General features: G+C 27.9%; 1 protein-coding gene across 2 annotated transcripts in view; it reads right to left on the reverse strand.

Annotated features, from left to right (window-relative positions):
* LOC107438659 (protein O-mannosyl-transferase TMTC2) overlaps positions 1-17,723 on the reverse strand; it is a 375,992-nt gene that overhangs the window by 333,844 nt on the left and 24,425 nt on the right. Inside the window, exon 2 of one of the 2 annotated variants that reach the window (XM_071187375.1) lies at positions 10,826-10,879. The exons of the other annotated variant lie outside the window; for it this stretch is intronic. The gene's annotated coding sequence lies outside the window, so the exon portion shown is untranslated. The remainder of the gene's footprint in view (positions 1-10,825; positions 10,880-17,723) is intronic. 2 annotated transcript variants of the gene reach the window in all.

Raw genomic sequence — 17,723 nt, forward strand, 5'->3', positions numbered from 1 at the left:
TAAGAAAGTTCAATAAACTATTTACTTTAAAACTGGACAAAAGAAAATTGAGCTAGAGAATAATATTGCGGTTTTATATTCTGAAAATATGAGAAGGTGTTTGCAGCGAATAAAAAAGAAATATTACTATAAGCTGCTACAATGTGCATACCAAATATAATGCACGGTAGCTGCTATTTATTTACGATGCTTCCAATACGCATTTATTTTTCGGAATATCATTATCTTTATTTTTTTATTTATTTCCAACAAAGAAATGTATTGCTTTTTAATGTAAAATTACTGCAACTACATTATTTAATATTAAGTTTTGCATTTATTCCAACAAGAAATGGGTTAGAACTAAGTTTTGCGAAAGCGTACTATTGAATCAATAATAAGCATCAAAGAAAACTTTTTCAGTCAATTAAAATCGAAATATCGAAGTCAATTAAAATTAAGTCATTTAAATTCAGTCAATTAAAATTAACTCATTTAAATTCAGTTAATTAAAATTAAAAAATATCAAATAACTGGCAACTTAATTTTTTTTCAAGAGTTAATACCACGGGCATCAAAAATGGTAAATTTTAACCCATGTAAAATTTTTATATTCATCAAAGATCGCATTTATATATTTAGGATTTACATATATCTTTACAACGCAGTTTCCAATTTTATTTTTCTTATTGCTAAGCATTATTATTGACTTTATTTTGTTGTGAAGTTCTGTTGGGAGCGTGAAGTTTGATGAAATAAAAGACGGAATCAATTACAATGTGACAAATGTAAATAGCATTATGTGTTCTAGGTTATGCTAATCAAACGATGTTTTGATACTGACATAAAAAATGGTAAAAAAAGCAAAATAACTGAAGTGTTTCAGAGCCATGGGACCCGTATAAAGTGAAGCTTTTTCATTGTAAAGTCATGAGTTTAATATTTATGGGGTGAAATTATAAACATGTCTATTAGAAACAAAAAATTATTAGTAGCAAGAAATCTTTTAACATTTCTGCTAGAAACAGGAAGTACCGAAAATGGTCCAAAAGCAAGCAAATTTGGTTCAACAGACAGCAAAATAATCCATTGAAATCATTTCCTTAACAAAGCATACTAAATACCGCAAAATTGGTGGGAACTCTAGAATCCCTCGCTTCTGACAAGCAACCAAATTTTAAAATTCTAAAATCCCTATTACAGTACCAGATAATTTGTACTCTAGGCAGCTTTGTTGTCGTTAAAAAATTCCATTCATGGAATATGAATTTATCAAACTCTGCACCATGGATGATAAACATAATAATATAAAAAGGAATGATGTATGATTTTATATAAGAAAACTGATTAAAAATAAATGTTGAAAAAGAGATTCTGTGGAACATTAAGGATAATTTTATCACTCACTTATTGCTGTTGAGCTTTATTTCATAACTTCAAAAAACTTGAAAAAAGTAATTTTTTACTACATTTTTAAAACGAAATATTTGCTCAAAATAATTTGTAATAATTTCTATACCTGGTTTACTTCTGCATATGTGAGAGAAAAAAATCACATTTAAAGATTCCTTATTACAAATTTTACAACTGCAACATTCTTTCGTAAGCTAAAAAGCTATAATGATACGCTTTTAAAGGATGTCCCAAAATTAACACAAAGTTTAAATTTTATATCATTAGTGGAATGAAATGTTATCAAGGAAAATAATAGAGCTGCGGCACATTGGACATATCATGTTTATTCAAAACGGAGTACTACAATATGTTTTTATTGTTGAGTAATATTTTGAGTATTGCTGATTTATTTTCTCACTTCAGCTGTCAGAGTTGGCAGCAAAGATCATGTGACTTATTGAAATAGATCCTTTCGATTTGGTGTTTTTTCAAGTCTAATATTTATTCCATTAAGCTCATAATTGAAATTGAGTGTTGCATCAACAAAATTCAAACAACATTGAAGCGAAATCACCATTGCAATTTTCGACAAAAGAGTTCTCCTGGACCAATGAAATTGCAGCATTTACCTATATGCTGTTTCAGACACAAATCTTTACTGTATATTTTATAAATAAATAAAAAAAATGGAAATTTTTAAAGAAAACCTATATTTTCGATCGAAATTGCATTTTGTGTGAACTTTAGGATGTTCTGTATTTGTATAAATAGTGTGGTCTTAATGCAGAAATTACTTGGTTTCTGAACGTCCAAAATATAACCGTTGGAATAGCTTTATAGAAATCGGAAAATATTTCTCCCCAGACATCCAATGAAAATTGTAACAACACTTTATCAAATTTTAAATAGAAATTTAGCAAAAGGATTCAACCAACCTTTTTCATTTACACCTCAACTCCTTTAAAAGTTATAATTTCAAAAAAGAAAGAAACTTGGCGATTAGTCAGAAAACTTCCCATTTCTGATTGGCTCAATTTTTCAACCACTGGGAGAAATTTCGAAAACTCATAATGGTCGATATCACACGAATCTTCTGTCTATCCATTATCGATAAAATGTTACCTTTCGATACACACGGTTAGAACTACTTTTTATTTCTTTACGAAACCACTTTAATCCCAAAAGATGGCTGGAAAAGCTTCTCCTCCAGCTACATGAAATCTAGGCCCCTGACTAATCAGCCATGAAATCACAGCTAGCACAAACAAGGGACTAATTTCTAAGTTTGGCGAGATTTTCCAAAATGATACCCCAAGGCATCGTTTCAAAGAGCACTTAAAATAATGCTCATACGCTCTCTTGAAAAGCACTCGCTTCCAACAGTCTTCATTTATTAACAGATCATCCCCTTATGAGGTAAAACACATAACGTGATAGATACCCTTAGGCAGTCAGTTACAATAAAAATGATATTTGGAAGGGGCAAACTGACACACCCAATTGTTTTCAGAATATGATACCAGTAATAAATATCCGGGCATCATTGTGGTACTTATTTCGCTTTTAACGGGTATCAATTAAAATAAGCGATAAATGGATTGACAAAGAGAAACTAAATAGAATTTTGGAAGAGAATGGAATTATTTTTACGTAAGTGATTTGGTTTAAAATGGCGGTAATTTATGTAGAATAAAGTTGGAGTAGTCATAAAAATTATTTTTCGAAGAATATGAGGTGATAAAATTTTTCATTTAATGATTATTGTCTTTATATATCTCATTAGGTTTCTAACAATACTTATTTGTATATTTTTTCATAATATTTCAAATTAATTGCAAAAAGCTTAGTTTAAATTGAAATTGATAATGCATATCCATTAAGTTGTATTTTATTGCTATACAAAAAAGAAAAAAGAATTATTTATTTTAGTGATTCAAAAAACTGAAAAAAATGAATAAGTAAAAAGCATGCAAAAAAATTTAACTCAAAATATATTATTTTGCTTGTAATATCCCTTTCAATAACTATTTAGTAAATCTTATAAAAAACAAGTCAATTGTTAAATTTTTCTTTCTATAAAATACAGAAATATTTTTTTATTTTGTAAATAAATTTATATATATAAGGACAGTATGAGTTTAATTAAAAAAACTACAAGTTAATTTGCCACCTTAAAACTCTAATTATGTATGGGTAATATGAATTTAGTTATATACCCCACACTTTATTTTGTCTCCTTAAGGCTAACTATAAAAAGATAATCTGAGTTGACTGAGAAACCAATATTTTAGTTCTTCATTTTAAGAAAGTCCAGGACGCATTTTTGAAGCATTTTTAAAAAGTGCCAGCATTTTTTTAAAATTGCTTATTTTTGTACCTTTAAAAAATACGCACATTTAAAAAACATTAAAACTAAAAAAAACTTTTAAAAGTTTAAATTTCTTGAAAACGTTATAACTTAAAATATATGCTTCCATGGTGATTTTTTTAGATTACTTTAAATCAAAATGTTCATGATTTAATTTTTAATAGTTTTGGTATTGGGTAAAAAAATTAAAAAATTAAATTTTCATAGTTTTCCTTTTATGCTGTTTTTAAGACAATATATAAAATTTAAAACTGTTTTACAGACTTCCTGAAGTATAATTAAAATTAGATGAGTGAAATAAATACGTTTTTAATTTTTCATTAAGTAACATGAATATAAAATGAGACGTTGGAAATATATAATTTAAATTTAGACAAAAAAACGTTAAGAAATTTTCATTGAAAACAGATTCTGATAAGCCAAGCCTAACTTATATTAAGATAAAAGTATAATATTGAAAAATTTAAAAGAAAATAAATAAGGGAAAAATAAGATTTTTATGTTTTAGATACAGATAATACTCTAAATGTGTAATAGCAATATGTAATTAATTGAGCTTCCGAGATTTTTATATTCTAGCAGCCTGTTCTAGACATAAATTCATTTTATTTAAAACTAGAATTTTCATCAGTGCTTTAAAATGCATATTTCAGTTCAATGTACGGAAAAACAGAAACCAATCTGTATCTTGCAAAAGTATAATTTTTCTCTATTTGAAAGATTATAAAAATTAAGTTTTTTTGTGCTCCGTAACCCGTAAAAACTTTATAAATATATATGAATGCATTGTGAGCATTCAACTGAGCACCTTGCTGTTTAATTTGTTAACAGTCAGTTTTAAATTAAAAATCACTCTGAGGAAAAAAAACATGATCAAAACTACCAGAATATGTTAACATGTACCGTAGCATATACCGTACCGGCTCTATGAGAACACTAAAAAGTAATTTTTATCGAAGCATTTGACATAAAGATTTGGGGAAATTAACAATAAAATGCGGTTTCATAATATGCGATAAAATTTGGTAATTTCATCATGATACATTAGAGTAGAGCACCAAATCCATTTATTCGGTAAAATTTACTTTTCAGTTTTGAATTGTTAATAAATGAGAATGAGAACTCTAATATAGAAAACCAGAATTTCCGCTAAACCGGGAACATATGAACGGAAAAATTACCTAAAGAATGGCTTAAATAATTTTGCTTTATAAATTAGAATTGAGGCTATCTCTAGCAGGAATGTCATTACCATACAGTACTGTAATTTTACCAGAATTATAGACTCCATGCAATTTATATAAAACCAGATTTCTGCATTTACGCAGAAACTTTTTTTCCCTGGTTGTTTCAAAATTTACGCCAACAATTGTCAAAATTTCCAACACATGGTAGTTGAGTTATTTGTATATTTAGTATTTAATGTCCACTCAAGTTTCACCACGCAATATTATGCGCTTAAAAAACCTTTGCGAAGCTGTGTGAGACTTCCGAAGTTTGGTACACGAATCATACTTCTACGGTTAACTTTTAGGCGTTTCAGTTAGTACGTTCTCTTTAAAATGTCAGTCATAAAAAATGAAGAAAGTTGCGTGCTTTGAGGTGACGCAGCTACAACTTTAACTTAAAGATCTTAGCAAAGATTTGCCATTGTCATCAGGATTCACAAGAGAGCGGCAAGCACAACGGTTAATTGCCACTTTGCGTGTCATAAATGAATTGACAGTTTCTAACTTCTATAAAGAACTTCGTGGAAACTTACTTCAATTCCATTAAGCTTAAAAAACTCTTACATATATAAAACTGTTTCCTAAATTTCCTTAAAAATCCAGAGACTTAAAAAAAGTTGCAGAAATATTACTGTTTCGAAGAGTAATCTATAATGCGTTGAAATTTTAATCCAAAGAAATAAATCACAATAACACAAATCGCAACAAATTGATTCGATAAAGAAACTTCGAGGTGATAATATCGTAAATTTCTCTATATAGTCAATACAGATTGTTCCGAAGAAATTGCACATAATATATAAGTCCAGACTTCTTGTCAAAATTGAATTAAAAATGTATACACCCCAAATTTTATCGAATTTTAATGAATTTTTGCTGAGACTGAAAACATTAAAACATATCTAATTCCCCGATTATGCCGTTTTGTTGTTTACTTTACATCCTTTTTAAATCTGAGATCCCTAATAAGTGATTTTTTTTTTCAAATTTGATAAGGATAAAAAATATATATATATCATAATGATGGTCATTACAGAATACTTAAATTAGCAGAAAAACAAAGTACTTTGTACTGTACTTTGAGAAAAAAGAAGTATGCTCAAGACTATCAGAATGTGGTAAAATTTACCAAGATTCTGGCACTATGGGAACATCAGAAAGTTCGATAATTTGTACCGAAGCTCTTTGGTAATGGTTTTAATAAAATTAACGATAAAGACATGGTTTTATAACATATGGTAAAATTTGATAATTGTAGTAATTTTATCACAATACTTTAAGACCCTGGCAAAAAAATTATTTATTCTTTTAAATTTACTTTTCAGTTTTGCATTTTTCTACTAGATGTGCAGCAATGTGAACTGTAGTTTTGAGAACTAAAATTCAACAACTCGGATTATTTTACTCAAAGCAAAGTAATACATATATATGAAAAGTTCTAAAAGATAATTACTGTTGATGATATAAGATGATAAATTGTATTTCAGTTAACCAATTTATACCTTAGTTTTTTTTTGTTTTTTTTATAGAGCTTTTTAACACAAAACTATATTAGTATAAAGTAATTTGTAACCTAAGAAGACAATTTTTGGAGAACAGATAAAAAAATATTTAACAAAAATATAAACTTTTTTTTATATTATAGTATGACGGAGAAATTGTCGAGAGATAAACCCATCAATATGTTATAAAAAAAGCTATAATTCTAATTGATAATAATTTCATAAATATTTAAATAATTTTTGGTAACGTATGTATGGGTTATACTTTAAAAGTCAATTACTTTTACAATATATATATATATATATATATATATACCCTATAAAATATATACAGAGAGCGAGAGATACATGTATACACAGAGAAAAAAAGTACCGTAAAAACTACCAGAATAAGGTAAAATTCACCGTGTTTTTGACTCTGTGAAAAAAATTTCACCAAAAAGGTTGGTAATTTTTACCGAAACACTTTGCTAATGATTTTGGTTAAGTTAATCGTAAAATATGGTTATACAACAAGTGATTAAATGTATTATATGTGCTGAGATTTTTTTCACGATACCTTGCCTTAGATCATGGCATACAAATTTATTTGGTTAAACTTACTTTTAAGTTTTGCATTTCTTTACTAAATGTGAAATAAACATATGAACGAATAAATTAACAAATGAATGGTTTAACTACCGTATATTTTGATTTTATTACCCAGAATAATGTTTGCTTGTTTGTTTTTTCACCAAAAATGTCATTATCATACATTCCAGCAATTTTATTACAATTATTTTTCCGTGCACCGTGCATCTTAGACAAATTTTATTGTATCATTTCTTCCTCTTTTAATTTTAATCTTCTTCCATTTTTTTATTTCAATCTTTTTTTTGTTTTGTTTTAAGACAAATACTCATTATCATCACGCAAAGTGCTTTGTAATTGATAAAATTAAGACATCAGCTTAAAAACTGTAAACTTTTAACTTATATCAGTGGTGACATATATCAAGCATTTAGTTGCTTATGTAGTTTTTTACTATTTTCACATCCAACCTTGTAAATATTAATGACATTTCATTTATTTATCTATTAAATTACTTGAAATAAGCAAATATGTTACTAGATACCATTAAACCTCAGATAGTTTTAGATTTTCATGTTTTTTTTCTTCTTCGCTTTTTGCACTGCTTACCTATCTTAAACAGATTTGCAACATTTATTTTAATTGTTTTCTAACTAATCTCCTAAATTAGCATTAGTATAAGTAAAATATTAATAAAAAATTACTGAAAAATTTTAGCCTAAAATATTTAGTTATTAGAATTGATCCTTAGTTATTAAAATTGACTCGGTAAATTACTTTAATATTTTAAATTCATTAATATGAATACTATTAGTTCACGGATCTAATTTAATAGTTTTCCTCTTGATTGCGTAAAATGCTTTAAAAAATAATCTTCAGTGAAACTTTTGAAATACAATTAAGGATCTGTAAAAGCATTAATATGTTTGGTACATTTCCGCCAGCTAAATAACTTGATTCCTTTCCAGACAAATTTGAAATGCATTTTTTACCTGAACATATATGGTGGTAAATAGTTAATGAATCATCTTTTATCTTTCTTAATAACCGCAAACTAATTGCCTGCTTCGTCAAAATTTAATTAATTTTCGTTAATAATCAAGAGTTAAAAATCGGTTAACATTAATATAAGTTTTTAGAAATTCTTCAAACATGTTACAAGAGGAAATTTTACCTAAAAGTAAGAAATATCTCTCGGATACCACCAATAGAAACCTTATATTTATACGTTATTGAATTTTTCCCTCCCCTATGCTTGAAAGAGGTAAATTTTTAATAACCTTAATTAGAAAACTCTCTAACATTTTACTTAATGCAGGATTGCGTTTGATATTAATAATTAGTATAAGAATTTCTCGCTTATGTTTAAACGCAAAAAGAAGATAACTCAATGTAATCAAATGAATTAAAACTCAATAGTTAATCAATAGCAATCCTAGTTAAAGAGTGTCTTGATCAATATTTACATTTGTTTTAAAACACTATTATTTATTTTATTTTATTTTTATTTATTTATTTATTCTTATTTATTTCATTTTTTATTTATTTATTTATTTATTTTTTGCAAGATTACACGTTATTAACTTTTTAATCTTTTTTGTCAACTGCTAAAATACATTGCTTCGTTAAAGTATATTAGTTATTAATATCCTCTAAACTACAAGTACAATTCAAACTTTTGATTTTCTCAATGTTTAAAATGGAGTCATTTTGCGTTTCATTTTTGGTAAATTTATTGGAAAAAAAATATTTAATACAAATTGTCTTTATAGTATTTAATTTAATTCATTATTGATGTCAATATTTGATGTTAGTTTTGAGTAATATCATCTGATATCGTATAAAATATACGCTTAAAGCACTCTAAACTCATTTATCCCAATTTCCAGTCTGCAATGAAATGACTTGTTTTTATTTTATTTTTCTCCATAATATTTTTCGCACTTTAATACTGAAAGTGACAGTAGTTTAGCCGAAATGCTGGCAAGTTAATTTATTAAATTTTTTTTAATGATTTTAGTAAATTTATGCTAATTATATAATCAAGGATAAATCTAGTAAGTTGGGTGATCCAACTTTGACAGCTTATTATTTGGCTTTGGTTTAATATTTTTTTTCCACTATAGTTGAAATTTAAAATTTTCTACCGGCTGAAAGAAATCATAGTAAGCTCTAATTGAAATTAAAACATTTCTAAATTAATTTTATTTAAAATGGAACAGTCGAAAATTACTTCCTGCGCGTTCCACAGAGACATCGCAGACTTCGAGAAACATAGCAGGCTACAGCCTCGAAGACCTCGCGAAACATTGCAGGCCTCGGCATCGTAGACCACGCGATACGAAAACAGAGTATTTGCTTTAATGCTGGTTGAAGTAAGATGAATCACCAAACATGCTCAAAAACGCCATTCTAGGAATTCATTTACTCTTGTGTGCCAGGGTTTTCTACAACTTATATCAAAAACCTGCCACTTACATGCAAAAGTGTAGAGAAAATATGGGTGCACAGTTTGACGTATTAATTTGTTCCTTATATCAAGCTATTTTTGCTATTTTTAAGCTATTTTTCCTTTTTTCATATACAAATTTCATACTTGATGATCTAATATATTGCTGTTGTTATAATGTACATTGCACAAAAAAAAAAAAAAAAAAAAAAAAAAAAAAAAAAAAAAAAAAAAAAAAAACGAACAACCATGAAGAACATTTGATCTAGTGATCGGATCTTCACGTTAATTCTTGCGGACAATATGCGGTTAATTCTTTGTTACAAAACACAAAAATTCACTTTCTCTGAATAAATAACATACAATTTTTCGAATTTTTTAAAAAATGCTACTTTTTTTAAAATTAAATTTCCCAGAGGAACTAATCGACTGATATCACTCAAATTTTGCATTTTTCTATTCAAAATTATATTCTTTAAAATGATATAAAAATTGTATCCCTTACAATTAAAATTTTTTGGACGATTATGAAATCAAGTGATACTAATTTATTAAAAGCATGTATAGACGAATTTTATAATTGTGTGCAAAAAATTTTCAATTCGTTTCGTGATATACGCAATAAGTAAGATTAAGAATAAGAGGTCCAAGCTTTAAACCGCTTTCCTGGTCAAACTATTAGGACCATATTTCTCAGATTACGGCTACCCTCGATATTTTGAGGGTCAGAACTACGAATGCGTCGAAAAAAGGTATGTTTATTCAGAGAAAGTGCGTTTTTGCGTCAGATTTCGGAACTTAAAATATCGCCTTGGCAAATTAATTAACATATTTGAGGTTACTCTCTCGAACCATTAAAATTGAATCCTAGAACGTGAACATCCGATGATTAGATCAGAAGATTTTCAGAGTTTCAGAGTGGCCGGTTTTTTCACACTGTGCATTTTTTAAGTAAAAATAAATCAATTAATTGCAATTATTAACCTCAAGCTAAACTCAATAAGCTTTGAAAATTTACACTTTTAAAAATTCACAATGTGCACAACCTTTTACGTTGAAATAAAGAGCAGTACCACGCCATTTATCTATTTAATAAACGTCCTTGTATGGATACAACAGTAGATACAGCTTACATAATGTACAAAAATTGATACTGCATAGGTACAACACGGCCTATTTATATACAGTATATATTTCTGTAAAAATTTCAAAATTCATTCCAAATTTAATATGATTTTAATGTTGATTGGTAGTTAAATACATTAGTTTGAGTAAATGAATTTAATTTTCTGCGAACGTACAAAAACTGTAGAATAAGTGTAAAATTACTTACCTTTCTCTATTACAAATTCAGTAAGAATGCCACTACTTTACGTCAAGTTTTCTGCTGTTGAAAGAAAAAGAAAATTAAATTACTTACCTTATATAATCTTGAACACACATAAGTTAAAATAGACTAAAAGTAGTTTAAATTGAAAATTATGTTTAAACATTTTTCTTGATATGCGTTTAATAGATCAAAACAATGATAAATAAATGTAGTAAATAATCCAATACAGTTAAGAGTAAATTTAAAAATTTGCAGCTAATATAAAATAGTTTATTTTTCAAGCAAACTTTTAACAATTAAAATTAAGAATCTGTGCAAATATTCATAGATAATTCATATAGATGGAATTCGTGATTAGGAACGTTATAGATGGTGCTCCGTACCTTTATTATGGATTTTTAGAATTCATATTAAAAATGAAAATAAAAATGTCGTGGTCGCAAATTCACAATTAAACTAGGAAAAAACAAGAGCGCTTTCGAAATCTGACAGATTACGGCAGAGGAAATCTAATGAAATAAACATCAAAGCAGGATTATAATTGAAGCAGCAGATTTGTTTAAAACAGATCGAAACTTGAAGTCACTTATAATCATTTTTCAGATCCCCTCTGTTTTTTTTCGCAGTTAAACAGTTTTGTTTATTTCATTTACCTTCCTGGTACTGTAATTTCTCAGATTTAGATTACGTTATTATTTTTTATTGGTTATTTAGAAAATGACTCGTCTGTAAGTTCCTTTTCCCGCAATGGCGTAACAAAAGTTAAATATCAGTTGATTCGTCACCAGACATTCAGTTAATAATAAATATTCAGTTAATAACAAATATTCAGTTAATAACAAATATTTAGTCAATAAAAAAAAATTTTTTTACTTTATCTAACAAAGCAGATGATCGAAGTACCACCTGCTAATTAGTTTGAATTACATTTCTCCCAACAGTTTTTTATAAGGTTCAAGAATAATCTGTAAAATTTATTTAACTATCTTAAAATAGTTGTCAATGTCTCAAGCTGGTAAAAATATTTACAATTTTATTCGGACAGCTATTTATTTGCTTAATTGAATCTAGAAAGAGTAATAATTTGAATTCCATTATTTTTTAAATATCTCAAAGCTGATTCAACCCACTGTATCCGTTATTACGCATTTGGCGTAATTGTTGCTATTCTTTTAAAAAAAAAATTCGATTAAACTCATACGTTTAAAAATTCAAATCTCTGATATTAATTCAAAACTTTAAAAAAATTACATATTTTTCAATCAAAAAAACTAATTGTATACAAAATTCAGCTTAATGACTCACAGGGTTTTTTGAACGTTTATATCACAAATATAACTATTCGATTGTCTTATCTATACTGGTAAATCAGTTGAAAGATTTAATTCAAAATAATTTAGAACATTATAAAAAATTGCGATCCATAATCGTTAAAATCATTAACTTAATTTAATTACCCTTGCAGTTTTTATATCCACGTTTTGTAAATTTAATCACTCACTTCGTGAAATAAATGGATAATAAATAAGAAATAAAAAATAACTTTCCATACAACTCTTAAATCGACTCTGCATTATTTGAAACTATTGATGCTAAAACAATTAACAAACTTAATTGTATTGTAACAAAAATGTGCATAATTAACTAACTTAATTGTATTTTTCTTTGATTTAGATGTTTACTGTTAGTTGACAGGAATTCTATGAAAAAAGTTTATGTCCTATCACTTGTTTTTCGCAGCAAAAACCTTTTTTTTTCCTAAACTTTTTGCTTTTGCAAATTTTTGGAAACCTTCCATCTAATTTAGGATTTCCCGTTTATTCTATAGTGTGCATTGCAGCATCTCAATATTATTTTATTTTATTTGATACCACACTCGAAACACAATAAAGATTATGTATTTCGGATCCTCAAAATCAAAAAAAGATTACGGGAGAAATACCTAAAATGTGTTTATGATCTGCCTGAAAAAGTTCCAAACTTTTCAATGAAATCGCAACAAATGTTTTATTCATCCCCATCTCACTGTTGTAAGCAAAATGAAACTTTGATAAAACACTAAACTTTCAAAAGATCAGAAATAACTCCTTTCCAAATATATCAGATAACACTTTAAATAAAAAAAATGTAAGTTAACGATCAAAATAAAGTAAGAAATATATTCCATCCAGCTAATAAGAAATTCGTATCATACAACAGAATTGGAGTAATAAGATTTTATTAAGTTTCTCTCTGATACGAAGAAAAGAAAGGACACGATGATGAGAAGAGCAAAAAGGTTTTCATAAAAGAGCCAGCAAAACAAGGACTATTGCACTGTTCTCCTTTTAGTTTTTACACGAGCGCTACAGCGATTTGCAATAAAACTGTCAACGAGCGAAGTAGCCTCGGGTTAGTTGTCTACATTTAGTATCCAGTCTTCTCTGTCTATCTATAAGCAAGCTGTACATTCACCCTTCCTGTCCTTGTAAGTTATAGTAGTCGGAAAAGGAAGATCCCTACCACGACATAAATGGGATTTCGTCCTGCTAGACTTGATAGAATCATGCAGTCAAATTTAACGTTCCGTATCAGCTCCTTTGGCATCAGACGTCCAAAAATTCAGGGACTCGCTCTATTCTGGCTCGCCATGTTTCTAGAAGCCATCATTTTCGTCGACAAAGCTATTCCGTTCAAAATGTCGATGCAGAAATGTCTCTCGAAGAATATGGGTAAAAGGGAAGAAATTTAAGACAAAAATCAGAACTTACCTTGATTTATAGCTTTGCACATAAATTTCTATAGCGCTGGTAAGAAAATGCTCAGCGGTTATAGAATATGTAAAACTAAAACATTGTTTAATGTTTGAATAACGTAAGAAATATACAATGATAAGTATTTAACCAATGGAATTAAGAATAATTAAATTCTAATAATTATAAACTTCAAACGCTGATATTTTAGATATCAACGTCATAGTTTCATTATATTTAAAAATATAAACGCAAAGGATGAACTACTTGAGTAATGTTTCCTTATTTTTTAGCCCTTAAACTGAGAAAAAAAAAGCATGGTCAGAACTGCTAAAATGTGTTAAATTTATTGGTCTTCTGGTTTATGGGAACACCAAGCGACTAATTTTATTATGATCTCTTAGAACATTGCATAAAAACCATTTATCCAAATGAATTTACTTTTCAGTTTTGTATTTTTTGCTAAATATGTGATAAAAAGAACAATACTTTTGAAAACCAGACTTGAAGGAACGGAAAAATCAAATTGATTTTCAAATTTACAAATTCTGAATAATTTCGATAAAGTTAAAAATTTTTATTGTCTGGCTATGTTCCATTTTTCCAATATTTATTTTAAAACTAGTATACTTGAGTCAAGAGTTTCGTTAATTTTTATTTTAAAAAAGAAAAGAAGAATATTTTTAGCAAATCATTTGTTAAAATTCGAATATATTTATTTAAGTACTAATATTTTAAAAAGTAGTTCAGTAAACTATCGCTTTGGCAAATATATTGTCAAACTCAATTATCATATACTCAATATACGATACGGAAAATTAGTCAAGTACAGTGAATGAGTTTTAACAATCAGGTATGTTCTTTTAGTGCTGAAGTGTTACGAAAAAATAATAATACTTCTGAGAGCTCAGACTATTTTATAGATAATTTATTCATAAAAAATTGAACCGAAAATAATTCTGTCCCTATAATTTTAAATTTTAATTAATCATAATCTCCATCGGTCATTGCAGAATAAAAACATTCATCTACAACTTTTTACTAAGTTCAGCTTTACCACGGCTCCTTATGGCATGGTATCCATAGTTTTGATTTAAAAGATTTTGATTATACTTTTGATTATAGTTTGATTATACTAAAGTCCCTTCAGTATAATTGAAAAAGTGCTTCTAAAAGCATAATACGTTTTTGAGGTAGATAAGGCTAAATTTTAAAAACTGTAACAGAAGTTATTTTATTACAACAATATTAAAAATGAGACAATTGTTTTAGAAATAATTCAAGCTCACTCTTCACAGTTTTTCTTGTTACCAGAGTCTGTCTGAAATATACATGATCCTTTGCAGCTTGATCTTCAAAATTATTTAATATGTTTCATTAAGGGAAAAGTAACTGCTGTCGTTATCTAAAAAACCAATTACATTTGTGATCGAATATTTTGTTGCATTTATATAAATACTTGATAGTGCCTAATTTGGGTGCGGGATTTCGAATCTAAAATTAGTTTTGCTCCTAAAGCTACAGTTTTCTTTAATCACATTTTTAGTATATATTTTTGATCGAAATATGCAAATATAAAAGTGTTATATATAACGAGGAGATGTAAATAAAGCGACAAGCATCTAGGGGAGTTAGGACACATCATCAGGATTAAAATTGCATGGGAACCCATGCCCAGAAATGCTGCGGCACACGGCTAGAGGAGCTTCCCTGTTGTTCTGAATCACATAAAGCCCATCTGTTCAAAAGCACACGAAGGAAGAGTTTATAATAGGGAAGCGTCCCTGGCAGCGTATGATGAAATTATCAGGAAATAGTGGTACCTATGCCTTTTTAATCCTAATGATTTGCGTTAACTCCTCTAGAGAATTGTTGCAACATTTATGCGACATCCTGCTATATATAAAGTTTTTAAACTTGTGCATTTTGACAAAAATAGACTGAAAATATAATTTTAAAAAAAAACTGTAGCTTGGAGAGATAAACCGATTGCAGATTTGAATTCAGCAACGTGAAAATATTCAAGACCCGTTATAAAAATCTCATGCAACAGCAAACAAGCAAAAATTTGTTCCCCAGTGTTATCTTTCCAACAAACAAAAAATTAAAAGCTCATGAAAAGTTAAATCTTAAAATATTTTGACATCAAAATTGAACGAGCTTGAAAAATATGCCTGAAAGAAGTCTGATCCGATCCCCCATCCCGTCTCAAGTACAGACCTTAACCACCTCTTCTTGAAAGAACTTGATATCCATTTGAAACCGGGCCTTAGAAAGTTTATTTTCAAGAAATATCGAATTCTGAGTGGAATCATATCATCGTATGAGAATACTATTTTAGGGGAAAATTATTTAACTTTAAAAAAAGAACTCTTTCCTTAAGCAAACTAAGAAAACTTTTTACCAATTTTTTTAGTAAATACTGCAACTAATGTTGTATTTCATACTATGTAGATTAATTGCGCTTATGATATCTGTAGCTCGCTTTATTAATTATTTTGTGATGATAGAACAACCATCCCGCATGCGATAGATATTTTTCAAAAAGTTAAAACACCAAAAAATCACATAATTGACATAAAATTTCTTTATTACAAAATCTAAAAAAAACGTCACTTTTTATAACATGTAAATTAATAAAAATTAAACTAAAACTAAATTCATAGTTAAGCAAAAATGTTCTATTTTATTACCTTGCTCAGCTTTTCTAAATTAGTATATAAATGACCTCTTCAATTTTACCAATATATAATTTCTTTTATACCGCGTTTAAGAAGCAAGATAGCTATCGTTATTTTTTTTATCAACCCCATCAGTTACTGATTTAAAATACCAACATGCTCTTGAAATAACATTGCATTCTGGAGTGTTTACCGACGTGATCTTGAATCCGACTTTCAGATTCAGGAAATCTCCTTTTTTTGGCCATTATCTAAATGCAAGTCGAGGTTTCCAGGCGGAATCTCATCATTCAGTGAAGAGGACTGAAAAATATTGAGAGAAAAAAATGAAAAAACCCTTCATCTCTATTGCTCGGAGAAAAATTCGGACTATTGCTTTCTCCAAAGAGGACAAGAAAACCATATAATGGAATGCTTTTGAAAACTTATTTTAAAAGCAAAAATAAAAGCTACGGGATCGTGATCTGTCTAGCGAATGACATCTCATTTTATGGCACCAAAAACGGAAATGCCATGAATCCTTGATAGAAAAATCACTTACAAAATATAAAGTTAGGATAAAATGAAAATAAATAGATAAATAAAAAAAACTACTAAAATATTCAGTTGTTTATCAATTTGAATTCTATATGGAATAATAGTTGAATCTGTCCAAGAAAGTTGGGGCGTTAACCCTTTGGCTTCGATGGGACAATGATGTCCCTTTTATATATATTTTTTTAGGCTCTAATTGCAAGTAAAAATACATTTTGGTATTTTTAATTATAAAAAAAGACTCCAACAGTTACTGAAAAATTATTGGAATTATATTTGCGCTTAAATATAGAATCCAAAAAAAAAAAACTAATTTAGAAAGTTTTTTTTTTCATTCATATTTAAAAGCTATCAATAATTTATTTTGCAAATTAAGAAAAAAATCATCAATTAATAATATTTCTCTTAGCTCAAAATAACTACAAATTAGGACAAACTTGAAAATAATATTATTTGGGAGTGTTCGGAAGATTTTTCCTTTAACTCACAAAAACGCTCCGGTGTCTTATGTTGTATTTTCCAACCATAAATGATTAAAATGATCAAAACTTTGGATAAAAATTTACAGTATGATGCAGATATTTCGAGACTGTTTACGATTAATATGGATTATGCGCAAATGAAATCATTCCATGTGGTTTATGTCAATAAAACACTTGATGGCTAATACTAAGGTTACTTTACTTGTATGTCATCTTTATTAAATATATAATCTTTTACCATATAAATCAACTCATTTTTAAGAATAATATTCAATCTTATAATTGCATGAGTTCGTGACACTTATTAATAAATTTTTGATTAAGTTTTTTTTCATTTCTAGGCTGTACACTATGCTGATTACGAAAATGGCACAAGTTTTTAACATATAATTTGTGAGAAACATGAATACAGAGTATTACAAACATAACCAAACCATGGCAGAGCACCCAGCCTCCTTTTAAGGCTCTTTTT

The sequence above is a fragment of the Parasteatoda tepidariorum genome, chromosome X1 (genome assembly GCF_043381705.1).
Source record: "Parasteatoda tepidariorum isolate YZ-2023 chromosome X1, CAS_Ptep_4.0, whole genome shotgun sequence".
In the NCBI taxonomy this organism is placed as follows: Eukaryota; Metazoa; Arthropoda; class Arachnida; order Araneae; family Theridiidae; genus Parasteatoda; species Parasteatoda tepidariorum.